Below are 15,442 nucleotides of genomic sequence, written 5' to 3'. Positions count from 1 at the left end.
CGACTTAAGTACAGGAAGTCTGAGTCTTCCTACTGTCTATTTTTTGAGCGTTTCCTGTGTCACCAGTTTTACATTCCGATGCACCTCTGCAGGTTTACTGTATCCCTTGCACTTTACCATTGACGATGAAACACAGAAATTGCATCGGAATTAAATATAAGAGACACAATGCCGTCTTAAGTACAGAAAGACTGAGTCTTCCTACTGTCAATGATTGAGCGTTTCCTGTGTCAACAGTTTTACATTCCGATGCACCTCTGTAGGGTTACTGTATCCCTTGGATCTTTCCATTGACGATGAAACACAGAAATTGCATCGGAATTAAATATAAGAGACACAATGCCGACTTAAGTACAGGAACATTGAGTCCTCCTACTGTCTATGATTTGAGCGTTTCCTGTGTCACCAGTTTTACATTCCGATCCACCTCTGCAGGTTTGCTGTATCCCTTGGATTTTCCCATTGACGATGAAACACAGAAATTGCATCGGAATTAAATATAAGGGTCACAATGCCGACTTAAGAACAGGAAGACTGAGTCTTCCTACTGTCAATGTTTGAACGTTTCCTGTGTCAACAGTTTTACATTCCGATGCACCTCTGCAGGTTTTCTGTATCCATTGGACCTTCCCATTGACGATGAAACACAGAAAATGCATCGGAATTGAATATAAGAGACACAATGCCGACTTAAGTACAGGAAGACTTAGTCTTCCTACTGTCTATGATTTAAGCGTTTCCCGTGTCACCAGTTTTACTTTCCGATCCACCTCTGCAGGTTTACTGTATCCATTAGACCTTCCCATTCTCGATGAAACACAGAAATTACATCGGAATTAATTATAAGAGACACAACGTTGACTTAGGTACTAGAAAACTGAGTCTTCTTACGGTCTAAGCTGTGAGCGTTTCCAGTGTCACTAGTTTTACATTCCGATGCACCTCTGGAGGTTTACTTTATCCATTGGTCCTACCCATCGACTATGAAACACAGAAAATGCATTGGAATTAAATATAAGAGACACAATGCCGACTTAAGTACAGGTAGAATGAGTATTCCTACTGTCTATGTTTTGAGCGTTTCCTGCGTCACCAGTTTTACATTCCGATGCACCTCTGCAGGTTTACTGTATCCATTGGACCTTCCCATTGACGATGAAACACAGAAAATGCATCGGAATTAAATATAAGAGAAACAATGCCGACTTAAGTACAGGAAGACTGAGTCTTCCTACTGTCTATGTTTTGAGCGTTTCCTGTGTGACCAGTTGTACATTCCGATCCACCTCTGCAGGTTTACTGTATCCATTGGACCTTCCCATTGACGACGAAAAACAGAAACTGCATCGGATTTAAATATAAGAGACACAATTCCGACTTAAGTACAGGAAGGATGAGTCTTCCTACTGTCTATGTTTTGAGCGTTTCCTGTGTCACCAGTTTTACATTCCGATGCACCTCTGCAGGTTTACTGTATCCCTTGGATCTTCCCATTGACGATGAAACACAGAAATTACTTCGGAATTAAATATAAGAGACACAACGTTGAGTTAAGTACAAGAAAACTGAGTCTTCTTACGGTTTATGCTTTGAGCGTTTCCAGTGTCACCAGTTTTACATTCCGATGCACCTCTGCAGGTTTACTGTATCCCTTAGATTTTCCCATTGACGATGAAACACAGAAATTGCATCGGAATTAAATATAAGGGACACAATGCCGACTTAAGAACAGGAAGACTGAGTCTTCCTACTGTCAATGTTTGAACGTTTCCTGTGTCAACAGTTTTACATTCCGATGCACCTCTGCAGGTTTTCTGTATCCATCGGAACTTCCCATTGACGATGAAACACAGAAAATGCATCGGAATTGAATATAAGAGACACAATGCCGACTTAAGTACAGGAAGACTGAGTCTTCCTACTGTCTATGATTTAAGCGTTTCCTGTGTCACCAGTTTTACATTCCGATCCACCTCTGCAGGTTTACTGTATCCATTGGACCTTCCCATTGACGATGAAACACAGAAATAGCATCGGAATTAAATATAAGAGACACAATGCCGACTTAAGTACAGGAAGGATGAGTCTTCCTACTGTCTATGTTTTGAGCGTTTCCTGTGTCACCAGTTTTACATTCCGATGCACCTCTGCAGGTTTACTGTATCCCTTGGATCTTCCCATTGACGATGAAACACAGAAATTACATCGGAATTAAATATAAGAGACACAATGCCGACTTATGTACAGGAAGACTGAGTCTTCCTACAATCTATGTTTTGAGCGTTTCCTGTGTCACCAGTTTTACATTCCTCTGCACCTCTGCAGGTTTACTGTATCCCTTGGACATTACCATTGACGATGAAACACAGAAATTGCATCGGAATTAAATATAAGGGACACAATGCCGACTTTAAGAACAGGAAGACTGAGTCTTCCTACTGTCAATGTTTGAACGTTTCCTGTGTCAACAGTTTTACATTCCGATGCACCTCTGCAGGTTTTCTGTATCCATTGGACCTTCCCATTGACGATGAAACACAGAAATTGCATCGGAATTAAATATAACAGACACAATGCCGACTTAAGTACAGGAAGACTGAGTCTTCCTACTGTCTATCATTTGAGCGTTTCCTGTGTCACCAGTTTTACATTCCGATCCACCTCTGCAGGTTTACTGTATCCATTGGACCTTCCCATTCACGATGAAACACAGAGATAGCATCGGAATTAAATATAAGAGACACAATGCCGACTTAAGTACAGGAAGGATGAGTCTTCCTAGTGTCTATGTTTTGAGCGTTTCCTGTGTCACCAGTTTTACATTCCGATGCACCTCTTCAGGTTTACTGTATCCCTTGGATCTTCCCATTGACGATGAAACACAGAAATTGCATGGGAATTAAATATAAAAGACACAATGCCGACTTAAGTACAAGAGAATTGAGTCTTCTTAGGGTCTATGTTATGAGCGCTTCCTGTGTCACCAGTTTTACATTCCGATGCACCTCTGTAGGGTTACTGTATCTCTTGGACTTTCCAATTGACGATGAAACACAGAAATTGCATCGGAATTAAATATAAGAGACACAATGCCGACTTAACAACAGGAAGGCTGAGTCTTCCTACTGTCTATGTTTTGAGCGTTTCCTGTGTCACCAGTTTCACATTCCGATGTACCTCTGCAGGTTTACTGTTTCCCTTGGATCTACCCATTGACAATGAAACACAGAAATTGCATCGGAATTAAATATAAGAGACATGATGCCGACTTAAGTACAGGAACATGGGGTCTTTCTACTGACTATGTATTGAGCGTTTCCTGCGTCACCAGTTTTACATTCCGATGCACCTCTGCAGGTTTACTGTATCCATTGGACCTTCCGATTGACGATGAAACACAGAAATTACATCGGAGTTAAATATAAGAGACACAACGTTGACTTAAGTACAAGAAAACTTAGTCTTCTTACGGTCTATGTTTTGAGCGTTTCCAGTGTCTCCCGTTTTACATTCCGATGCACCTCTGCAGGTTTACTGTATCCATTGGACCTTCCCATGGACGATGAAACACATAAATTGCATCGGAATTAAATATAAGGGACACAATGCCGACTTAGGTACAGGAATACTGATTCTTCCTACTGTCTAAGTTTTGAGCGTGTCCTGTGTCACCAGTTTTACATTCCGATGCACCTCTGCAGGGTTACTGTATCCCTTGGACCTTCCCATTGACGAAGAAACACAGAAATTGCATCGGAATTAAATATAAGAGGCACAATGCCGACTTAAAAACAGAAAGACTGAGTCTTCCTACTGTCTAAGTTTTGAGCGTGTCCTGTGTCACCAGTTTTACATTCCGATGCACCTCTGCAGGTTTACTGTATCCCTTGGGTCTTCCCATTGACGATGAAACACAGAAATTGCATCGGAATTAAATATAAGAGACACAATGCCGACTTAAGTACAGGAACACTGAGTCTCCCTACTGTCTACGATTTGAGCGTTTCCTGCGTCACCAGTTTTACATTCCGATCCACCTCTGCAGGTTTACTGTATCCATTGGACCTTCCCATTGACGATGAAACACAGAAATAGCATCGGAATTAAATATAAGAGACACAATGCCGACTTAAGTGCAGGAAGGATGAGTCTTCCTACTGTCTATGATTTGAGCGTTTCCTGTGTCACCAGTTTTACATTCCGATGCACCTCTGCAGGTTTACTGTATCCCTTGGACTTTCCCATTGACGATGAAACACAGAAATAGCATCGGAATTAAATATAAGAGACACAATGCCGACTTAAGTACAGGAACATTGAGACTTCCTGCTGACTATGTTTTAGGCGTTTCCTGCGTCACCAGTTTTACATTCCGATGCATCTCTGCAGGTTTACTGTATCCATTGGACCTTCCCATTGACGATGAAACACAGAAATTACATCGGAATTAAATATAAGAGACACAACGTTGAGTTAAGTACAAGAAAACTGAGTCTTCTTACGGTCTATGTTTTCAGCGTTTCCAGTGTCACCAGTTTTACATTCCGATGCACATCTGCAGGATAACTGTATCCATTGGACCTTCCCATTGACGATGAAACACAGAAATTACATCGGAATTAAATATAAGAGACACAACGTTGAGTTAAGTACAAGAAAACTGAGTCTTCTTACGGTCTATGTTTTCAGCGTTTCCAGTGTCACCAGTTTTACATTCCGATGCACCTCTGCCGGTTTACTGTATCCCTTGGACCTTCCCATTGACGATGAAACACAGAAATTACTTCGGAATTAAATATAAGAGACACAACGTTGAGTTAAGTACAAGAAAACTGAGTCTTCTTACGGTCTATGCTTTGAGCGTTTCCAGTGTCACCAGTTTTACATTCCGATGCACCTCTGCAGGTTTACTGTATCCCTTGGATTTTTCCATTGACGATGAAACACAGATATTGCATCGGAATTAAATATAAGGGACACAATGCCGACTTAAGAACAAAAGGACTGAGTCTTCCTACTGTCAATGTTTGAACGTTTCCTGTGTCAACAGTTTTACATTCCGATGCACCTCTGCAGGTTTTCTGTATCAATTGGACCTTCCCATTGACGATGAATTACAGAAAATGCATCGGAATTGAATATAAGAGACACAATGCCGACTTAACTACAGGAAGACTGAGTCTTCCTACTGTCTATGATTTGAGCGTTTCCTGTGTCACCAGTTTTACATTCCGATCCTCCTCTGCAGGTTTACTGTATCCATTGGACGTTCCCATTGACGATGAAACACAGAAATAGCATCGGAATTAAATATAAGAGACACAATGCCGACTTAAGTACAGGAAGGCTGAGTCTTCCTTCTGTCTATGTTTTGAGCGTTTCCTGTGTCACCAGTTTTACATTCCGATGCACCTCTGCAGGTTCACTGTATCCCTTGGATCTTCCCATTGACGATGAAACACAGAAATTGCTTCGGAATTAAATATAACAGACACAATGCCGACTTAAGTACAGGAAATCTGAATCATCCTACTGTCTATGCTTTGAGCGTTTCCAGTGTCACCAGTTTTACATTCCGATGCACCTCTGCAGGTTTACTGTATCCCTTGGATTTTCCCATTGACGATGAAACACAGAAATTGCATCGGAATTAAATATAAGAGACACAATGCCGACTTAGGTACAGGAAGATTGAGTCTTCGTACTGTGTATGTTTTGAGCGTTTCCTGCGTCACCAATTTTACATTCCGATGCACCTCTGCAGGTTTACTGTATCCATTGGACCTTCCCATAGACGATGAAACACAGAAATTGCATCGGAATAAAATATAAGAGACACAATGCCGACTTAAGAACAGGAAGGCTGAGTCTTCCTACTGTCTATGTTTTGAGCGTTTCCTGTGTCACCAGTTTTACATTCCGATGCACCTCTGCAGGTTTACTGTATCCCTTCGATCTTCCCATTGACGATGAAACACAGAAATTACATCGGAATTAAATATAAGAGACACAAAGCCGATTTATGTACAGAAACATTGAGTCTTCCTACTCTCTATGTTTTGAGCGTTTCCTGCGTCACCAATTTTACATTCCGATGCACCTCTGCAGGTTTACTGTATCCCTTGCACCTTCCCATTGACAATGAAACACAGAAATTACATCGGAATTAAACATAACAGACACAATGGCGACTTAAGTACTGGAAGACTGAGTCTTCCTACTGTCTATGTTTTGAGCGTTTCCTGTGTCACCAGTTTTACATTCCGATGCACCTCTGCAGGTTTACTGTATCCCTTGGACATTACCATTGACGATGAAACACAGAAATTGCATCGGAATTAAATATAAGGGACACAATGCCGACTTAAGAACAGGAAGACTGAGTCTTCCTACTGTCAATGTTTGAACGTTTCCTGTGTCAACAGTTTTACATTCAGATTCACCTCTGCAGGTTTTCTGTATCCCTTGCACCTTCCCATTGACAATGAAACACAGAAATTACATCGGAATTAAACATAACAGACACAATGCCGACTTAAGTACAGGAAGGATGAGTCTTCCTACTGTCTATGTTTTGAGCGTTTCCTGTGTCACCAGTATTACATTCCGATGCACCTCTTCAGATTTACTGTATCCCTTGGATCTTCCCATTGACGATGAAACACAGAAATTGCATGGGAATTAAATATAAAAGACACAATGCCGACTTAAGTACAAGAGAACTGAGTCTTCTTAGGGTCTATGTTATGAGCGCTTCCTGTGTCACCAGTTTTACATTCCGATGCACCTCTGCAGGGTTACTGTATCTCTTGGACTTTCCCATTGACGATGAAACACAGAAATTGCATCGGAATTAAATATAAGAGACACAATGCCGACTTAAGAACAGGAAGGCTGAGTCTTCCTACTGTCTATGCTTTGAGCGTTTCCTGTGTCACCAGTTTCACATTCCGATGCACCTCTGCAGGTTTACTGTATCCCTTGGATCTACCCATTGACAATGAAACACAGAAATTCCATCGGAATTAAATATAAGAGACACAATGCCGACTTAAGTAGAGGAACATGGAGTCTTTCTACTGTCTATGTATTGAGCGTTTCCTGCGTCACCAGTTTTACATACCGATGCACCTCTGCAGGTTTACTGTATCCCTTGGATCTTCCCATTGACGATGAAACACAGAAATTGCATGGGAATTAAATATAAAAGTCACAATGCCGACTTAAGTACAAGAGACCTGAGTCTTCTTAGGGTCTATGTTATGAGCGCTTCCTGTGTCACCAGTTTTACATTCCGATGCATCTCTGCAGGTTTACTGTATCCCTTGCACCTTCCCATTGACGAAGAAACACAGAAATTGCATCGGAATTAAATATAAGAGACACAATGCCGACTTAAAAACAGAAAGACTGAGTCTTCCTACTGTCTACGTTTTGAGCGTTTCCTGTGTCACCAGTTTTACATTCCGATGCACCTCTGCAGGTTTACTGTATCCCTTGCAACTTCCCATTGACAATGAAATACAGAAATTACATCGGACTTAAATATAACAGACACAATGCCGACTTAAGTACAGAAAGACTGAGTCTTCCGACTGTCTATGTTTTGAGCGCTTCCTGTGTCACCAGTTTTACATTCCGATGCATCTCTGCAGGTTTACTGCATCCCTTGGATCTTCCCATTGACGATGAAACACAGAAATTGCATCGGAATTAAATATAAGAGACACAATGCTGACTTAAGTACAAGAACACTGAGTCTTCCTACTGTCTACGATTTGAGCGTTTCCTGTGTCACCAGTTTTACATTCCGATGCACCTCTGCAGGTTTACTGTATCCATTGGACCTTCCCATTGAGGATGAAACACAGAAATAGCATCGGAATTAAATATAAGAGACACAATGCCGACTTAAGTACAGGAAGGATGAGTCAGGCTACTGTCTATGATTTGAGCGTTTCCTGTGTCACCAGTTTTACATTCCAATGGACCTCTGCAGGTTTACTGTATCCCTTGGATCTTCCCATTGACGATGAAACACAGAAATAGCATCGGAATTAAATATAAGAGACACAATGCCGACTTAAGTACAGGAAGGGTTGAGTCTTCCTACTGTCTATGTTTTGAGCGTTTCCTGTGTCACCAGTTTTACATACCGATGCACCTCTGCAGGTTTACTGTATCCCTTGGATCTTCCCATTGACGATGAAACACAGAAATTGCATGGGAATTAAATATAAAAGTCACAATGCCGACTTAAGTACAAGAGACCTGAGTCTTCTTAGGGTCTATGTTATGAGCGCTTCCTGTGTCACCAGTTTTACATTCCGATGCATCTCTGCAGGTTTACTGTATCCCTTGCACCTTCCCATTGACAATGAAATACAGAAATTACATCGAACTTAAATATAACAGACACAATGCCGACTTAAGTACAGGAAGTCTGAGTCTTCCTACTGTCTATGTTTTGAGCGTTTCCTGTGTCACCAGTTTTACATTCCGATGCACCTCTGCAGGTTTACTGTATCCCTTGCACTTTACCATTGACGATGAAACACAGAAATTGCATCGGAATTAAATATAAGAGACACAATGCCGTCTTAAGTACAGAAAGACTGAGTCTTCCTACTGTCAATGTTTGAGCGTTTCCTGTGTCAACAGTTTTACATTCCGATGCACCTCTGTAGGGTTACTGTATCCCTTGGATCTTTCCATTGACGATGAAACACAGATATTGCATCGGAATTAAATATAAGAGACACAATGCCGACTTAAGTACAGGAACATTGAGTCCTCCTACTGTCTATGATTTGAGCGTTTCCTGTGTCACCAGTTTTACATTCCGATCCACCTCTGCAGGTTTGCTGTATCCCTTGGATTTTCCCATTGACGATGAAACACAGAAATTGCATCGGAATTAAATGTAAGGGACACAATGCCGACTTAAGAACAGGAAGACTGAGTCTTCCTACTGTCAATGTTTGAACGTTTCCTGTGTCAACAGTTTTACATTCCGATGCACCTCTGCAGGTTTTCTGTATCCATTGGACCTTCCCATTGACGATGAAACACAGAAAATGCATCGGAATTGAATATAAGAGACACAATGCCGACTTAAGTACAGGAAGACTTAGTCTTCCTACTGTCTATGATTTAAGCGTTTCCCGTGTCACCAGTTTTACTTTCCGATCCACCTCTGCAGGTTTACTGTATCCATTGGACCTTCCCATTGACGATGAAACACAGAAATAGCATCGGAATTAAATATAAGAGACACAATGCCGACTTAAGTACAGGAAGGATGAGTCTTCCTACTGTCTATGTTTTGAGCGTTTCCTGTTTCACCAGTTTTACATTCCAATGCGCCTCTGCAGGTTTACTGTAACCCTTGGACCTTCACAGTGACGATGAAATACAGAAATTGCACCGGAATTAAATATAAAAGACACAATGCCGACCTAAGTACATGAAAACTGAGTCTTCGTAGGGTCTATGTTATGAGCGCTTCCTGTGTCACCAGTTTTACATTCCGATGCACCTCTGCAGGGTTACTGTATCCCTTGGACCTTCCCATTGACGATGAAACACCGAAATTGCATCGGAATTAAATATAAGAGACACAATGCCGACTTAAGAACAGGAAGTCTGAGTCTTCCTACTGTCTATGTTTTGAGCGTTTCCTGTGTCACCAGTTGTACATTCCGATCACCTCTGCAGGTTTACTGTATCCATTGGACCTTCCCATTGACGACGAAAAACAGAAACTGCATCGGATTTAAATATAAGAGACACAATTCCGACTTAAGTACAGGAAGGATGAGTCTTCCTACTGTCTATGTTTTGAGCGTTTCCTGTGTCACCAGTTTGACCTTCCGATGCACCTCTGCAGGTTTCCTGTATCCCTTGGATCTTCCCATTGACGATGAAACACAGAAATTGCATTGGAATTAAATATAAGAGACACAATGCCGACTTAAGTACAGGTAGAATGAGTATTCCTACTGTCTATGTTTTGAGCGTTTCCTGCGTCACCAGTTTTACATTCCGATGCACCTCTGCAGGTTTACTGTATCCATTGGACCTTCCCATTGACGATGAAACACAGAAAATGCATCGGAATTAAATATAAGAGAAACAATGCCGACTTAAGTACAGGAAGACTGAGTCTTCCTACTGTCTATGTTTTGAGCGTTTCCTGTGTGACCAGTTGTACATTCCGATCCACCTCTGCAGGTTTACTGTATCCATTGGACCTTCCCATTGACGACGAAAAACAGAAACTGCATCGGATTTAAATATAAGAGACACAATTCCGACTTAAGTACAGGAAGGATGAGTCTTCCTACTGTCTATGTTTTGAGCGTTTCCTGTGTCACCAGTTTTACATTCCGATGCACCTCTGCAGGTTTACTGTATCCCTTGGATCTTCCCATTGACGATGAAACACAGAAATTACTTCGGAATTAAATATAAGAGACACAACGTTGAGTTAAGTACAAGAAAACTGAGTCTTCTTACGGTTTATGCTTTGAGCGTTTCCAGTGTCACCAGTTTTACATTCCGATGCACCTCTGCAGGTTTACTGTATCCCTTAGATTTTCCCATTGACAATGAAACACAGAAATTGCATCGGATTAAATATAAGGGACACAATGCCGACTTAAGAACAGGAAGACTGAGTCTTCCTACTGTCAATGTTTGAACGTTTCCTGTGTCAACAGTTTTACATTCCGATGCACCTCTACAGGTTTTCTGTATCCATCGGAACTTCCCATTGACGATGAAACACAGAAAATGCATCGGAATTGAATATAAGAGACACAATGCCGACTTAAGTACAGGAAGACTGAGTCTTCCTACTGTCTATGTTTTGAGCGTTTCCTGTTTCACCAGTTTTACATTCCAATGCGCCTCTGCAGGTTTACTGTAACCCTTGGACCTTCACAGTGACGATGAAATACAGAAATTGCACCGGAATTAAATATAAAAGACACAATGCCGACCTAAGTACATGAAAACTGAGTCTTCGTAGGGTCTATGTTATGAGCGCTTCCTGTGTCACCAGTTTTACATTCCGATGCACCTCTGCAGGTTTATTGTATCCATTGGACCTTCCCATGGACGATGAAACACAGAAATTGCATCGGAATTAAATATAAGAGACACAATGCCGACTTAGGTACAGGAAGACTGAGTCTTCCTACTGTCTAAGATTTGAGCGTGTCCTGTGTCACCAGTTTTACATTCCGATGCACCTCTGCAGGGTTACTGTATCCCTTGGACCTTCCCATTGACGAAGAAACACAGAAATTGCATCGGAATTAAATATAAGAGACACAATGCCGACTTAAAAACAGAAAGACTGAGTCTTCCTACTGTCTACGTTTTGAGCGTTTCCTGTGTCACCAGTTTTACATTCCGATGCACCTCTGCAGGTTTACTGTATCCCTTGCAACTTCCCATTGACAATGAAATACAGAAATTACATCGGACTTAAATATAACAGACACAATGCCGACTTAAGTACAGAAAGACTGAGTCTTCCGACTGTCTATGTTTTGAGCGCTTCCTGTGTCACCAGTTTTACATTCCGATGCATCTCTGCAGGTTTACTGCATCCCTTGGATCTTCCCATTGACGATGAAACACAGAAATTGCATCGGAATTAAATATAAGAGACACAATGCTGACTTAAGTACAAGAACACTGAGTCTTCCTACTGTCTACGATTTGAGCGTTTCCTGTGTCACCAGTTTTACATTCCGATGCACCTCTGCAGGTTTACTGTATCCATTGGACCTTCCCATTGACGATGAAACACAGAAATAGCATCGGAATTAAATATAAGAGACACAATGCCGACTTAAGTACAGGAAGGATGAGTCAGGCTACTGTCTATGATTTGAGCGTTTCCTGTGTCACCAGTTTTACATTCCAATGGACCTCTGCAGGTTTACTGTATCCCTTGGATCTTCCCATTGACGATGAAACACAGAAATAGCATCGGAATTAAATATAAGAGACACAATGCCGACTTAAGTACAGGAAGGGTTGAGTCTTCCTACTGTCTATGTTTTGAGCGTTTCCTGTGTCACCAGTTTTACATACCGATGCACCTCTGCAGGTTTACTGTATCCCTTGGATCTTCCCATTGACGATGAAACACAGAAATTGCATGGGAATTAAATATAAAAGTCACAATGCCGACTTAAGTACAAGAGACCTGAGTCTTCTTAGGGTCTATGTTATGAGCGCTTCCTGTGTCACCAGTTTTACATTCCGATGCATCTCTGCAGGTTTACTGTATCCCTTGCACCTTCCCATTGACAATGAAATACAGAAATTACATCGAACTTAAATATAACAGACACAATGCCGACTTAAGTACAGGAAGTCTGAGTCTTCCTACTGTCTATGTTTTGAGCGTTTCCTGTGTCACCAGTTTTACATTCCGATGCACCTCTGCAGGTTTACTGTATCCCTTGCACTTTACCATTGACGATGAAACACAGAAATTGCATCGGAATTAAATATAAGAGACACAATGCCGTCTTAAGTACAGAAAGACTGAGTCTTCCTACTGTCAATGTTTGAGCGTTTCCTGTGTCAACAGTTTTACATTCCGATGCACCTCTGTAGGGTTACTGTATCCCTTGGATCTTTCCATTGACGATGAAACACAGATATTGCATCGGAATTAAATATAAGAGACACAATGCCGACTTAAGTACAGGAACATTGAGTCCTCCTACTGTCTATGATTTGAGCGTTTCCTGTGTCACCAGTTTTACATTCCGATCCACCTCTGCAGGTTTGCTGTATCCCTTGGATTTTCCCATTGACGATGAAACACAGAAATTGCATCGGAATTAAATGTAAGGGACACAATGCCGACTTAAGAACAGGAAGACTGAGTCTTCCTACTGTCAATGTTTGAACGTTTCCTGTGTCAACAGTTTTACATTCCGATGCACCTCTGCAGGTTTTCTGTATCCATTGGACCTTCCCATTGACGATGAAACACAGAAAATGCATCGGAATTGAATATAAGAGACACAATGCCGACTTAAGTACAGGAAGACTTAGTCTTCCTACTGTCTATGATTTAAGCGTTTCCCGTGTCACCAGTTTTACTTTCCGATCCACCTCTGCAGGTTTACTGTATCCATTGGACCTTCCCATTGACGATGAAACACAGAAATAGCATCGGAATTAAATATAAGAGACACAATGCCGACTTAAGTACAGGAAGGATGAGTCTTCCTACTGTCTATGTTTTGAGCGTTTCCTGTTTCACCAGTTTTACATTCCAATGCGCCTCTGCAGGTTTACTGTAACCCTTGGACCTTCACAGTGACGATGAAATACAGAAATTGCACCGGAATTAAATATAAAAGACACAATGCCGACCTAAGTACATGAAAACTGAGTCTTCGTAGGGTCTATGTTATGAGCGCTTCCTGTGTCACCAGTTTTACATTCCGATGCACCTCTGCAGGGTTACTGTATCCCTTGGACCTTCCCATTGACGATGAAACACCGAAATTGCATCGGAATTAAATATAAGAGACACAATGCCGACTTAAGAACAGGAAGTCTGAGTCTTCCTACTGTCTATGTTTTGAGCGTTTCCTGTGTCACCAGTTGTACATTCCGATCACCTCTGCAGGTTTACTGTATCCATTGGACCTTCCCATTGACGACGAAAAACAGAAACTGCATCGGATTTAAATATAAGAGACACAATTCCGACTTAAGTACAGGAAGGATGAGTCTTCCTACTGTCTATGTTTTGAGCGTTTCCTGTGTCACCAGTTTGACCTTCCGATGCACCTCTGCAGGTTTCCTGTATCCCTTGGATCTTCCCATTGACGATGAAACACAGAAATTGCATTGGAATTAAATATAAGAGACACAATGCCGACTTAAGTACAGGTAGAATGAGTATTCCTACTGTCTATGTTTTGAGCGTTTCCTGTGTCACCAGTTTTACATTCCGATGCACCTCTGCAGGTTTACTGTATCCCTTGGATCTTCCCATTGACGATGAAACACAGAAATTACTTCGGAATTAAATATAAGAGACACAACGTTGAGTTAAGTACAAGAAAACTGAGTCTTCTTACGGTTTATGCTTTGAGCGTTTCCAGTGTCACCAGTTTTACATTCCGATGCACCTCTACAGGTTTTCTGTATCCATCGGAACTTCCCATTGACGATGAAACACAGAAAATGCATCGGAATTGAAAATAAGAGACACAATGCCGACTTAAGTACAGGAAGACTGAGTCTTCCTACTGTCAATGTTTGAACGTTTCCTGTGTCAACAGTTTTACATTCCGATGCACCTCTACAGGTTTTCTGTATCCATCGGAACTTCCCATTGACGATGAAACACAGAAAATGCATCGGAATTGAATATAAGAGACACAATGCCGACTTAAGTACAGGAAGACTGAGTCTTCCTACTGTCTATGTTTTGAGCGTTTCCTGTTTCACCAGTTTTACATTCCAATGCGCCTCTGCAGGTTTACTGTAACCCTTGGACCTTCACAGTGACGATGAAATACAGAAATTGCAACGGAATTAAATATAAAAGACACAATGCCGACCTAAGTCCATGAAAACTGAGTCTTCGTAGGGTCTATGTTATGAGCGCTTCCTGTGTCACCAGTTTTACATTCCGATGCACCTCTGCAGGGTTACTGTATCCCTTGGACCTTCCCATTGACGATGAAACACCGAAATTGCATCGGAATTAAATATAAGAGACACAATGCCGACTTAAGAACAGGAAGTCTGAGTCTTCCTACTGTCTATGTTTTGAGCGTTTCCTGTGTCACTAGTTGTACATTCCGATCACCTCTGCAGGTTTACTGTATCCATTGGACCTTCCCATTGACGACGAAAAACAGAAACTGCATCGGATTTAAATATAAGAGACACAATTCCGACTTAAGTACAGGAAGGATGAGTCTTCCTACTGTCAATGTTTGAACGTTTCCTGTGTCAACAGTTTTACATTCCGATGCACCTCTGCAGGTTTTCTGTATCCATTGGACCTTCCCATTGACGATGAAACACAGAAATAGCATCGGAATTAAATATAAGAGACACAATGCCGACTTAAGTACAGGAAGGATGAGTCTTCCTACTGTCTATGTTTTCAGCGTTTCCTGTGTCACCAGTTTTACATTCCGATGCACCTCTGCAGGTTTACTGTATCCCTTGGATCTTCCCATTGACGATGAAACACAGAAATTACATCGGAATTAAATATAAGAGACCCAATGCCGACTTATGTACAGGAAGACTGACTCTTCCTACAATCTATGTTTTGAGCGTTTCCTGTGTCACCAGTTTTACATTCCGATGCACCTCTGCAGGTTTACTGTATCCCTTGGACATTACCATTGACGATGAAACACAGAAATTGCATCGG

Source organism: Schistocerca nitens, chromosome 9, assembly GCF_023898315.1.
Source record: "Schistocerca nitens isolate TAMUIC-IGC-003100 chromosome 9, iqSchNite1.1, whole genome shotgun sequence".
NCBI classification, from domain to species: domain Eukaryota; kingdom Metazoa; phylum Arthropoda; class Insecta; order Orthoptera; family Acrididae; genus Schistocerca; species Schistocerca nitens.
This window is presented reverse-complemented; position numbering follows the sequence as displayed.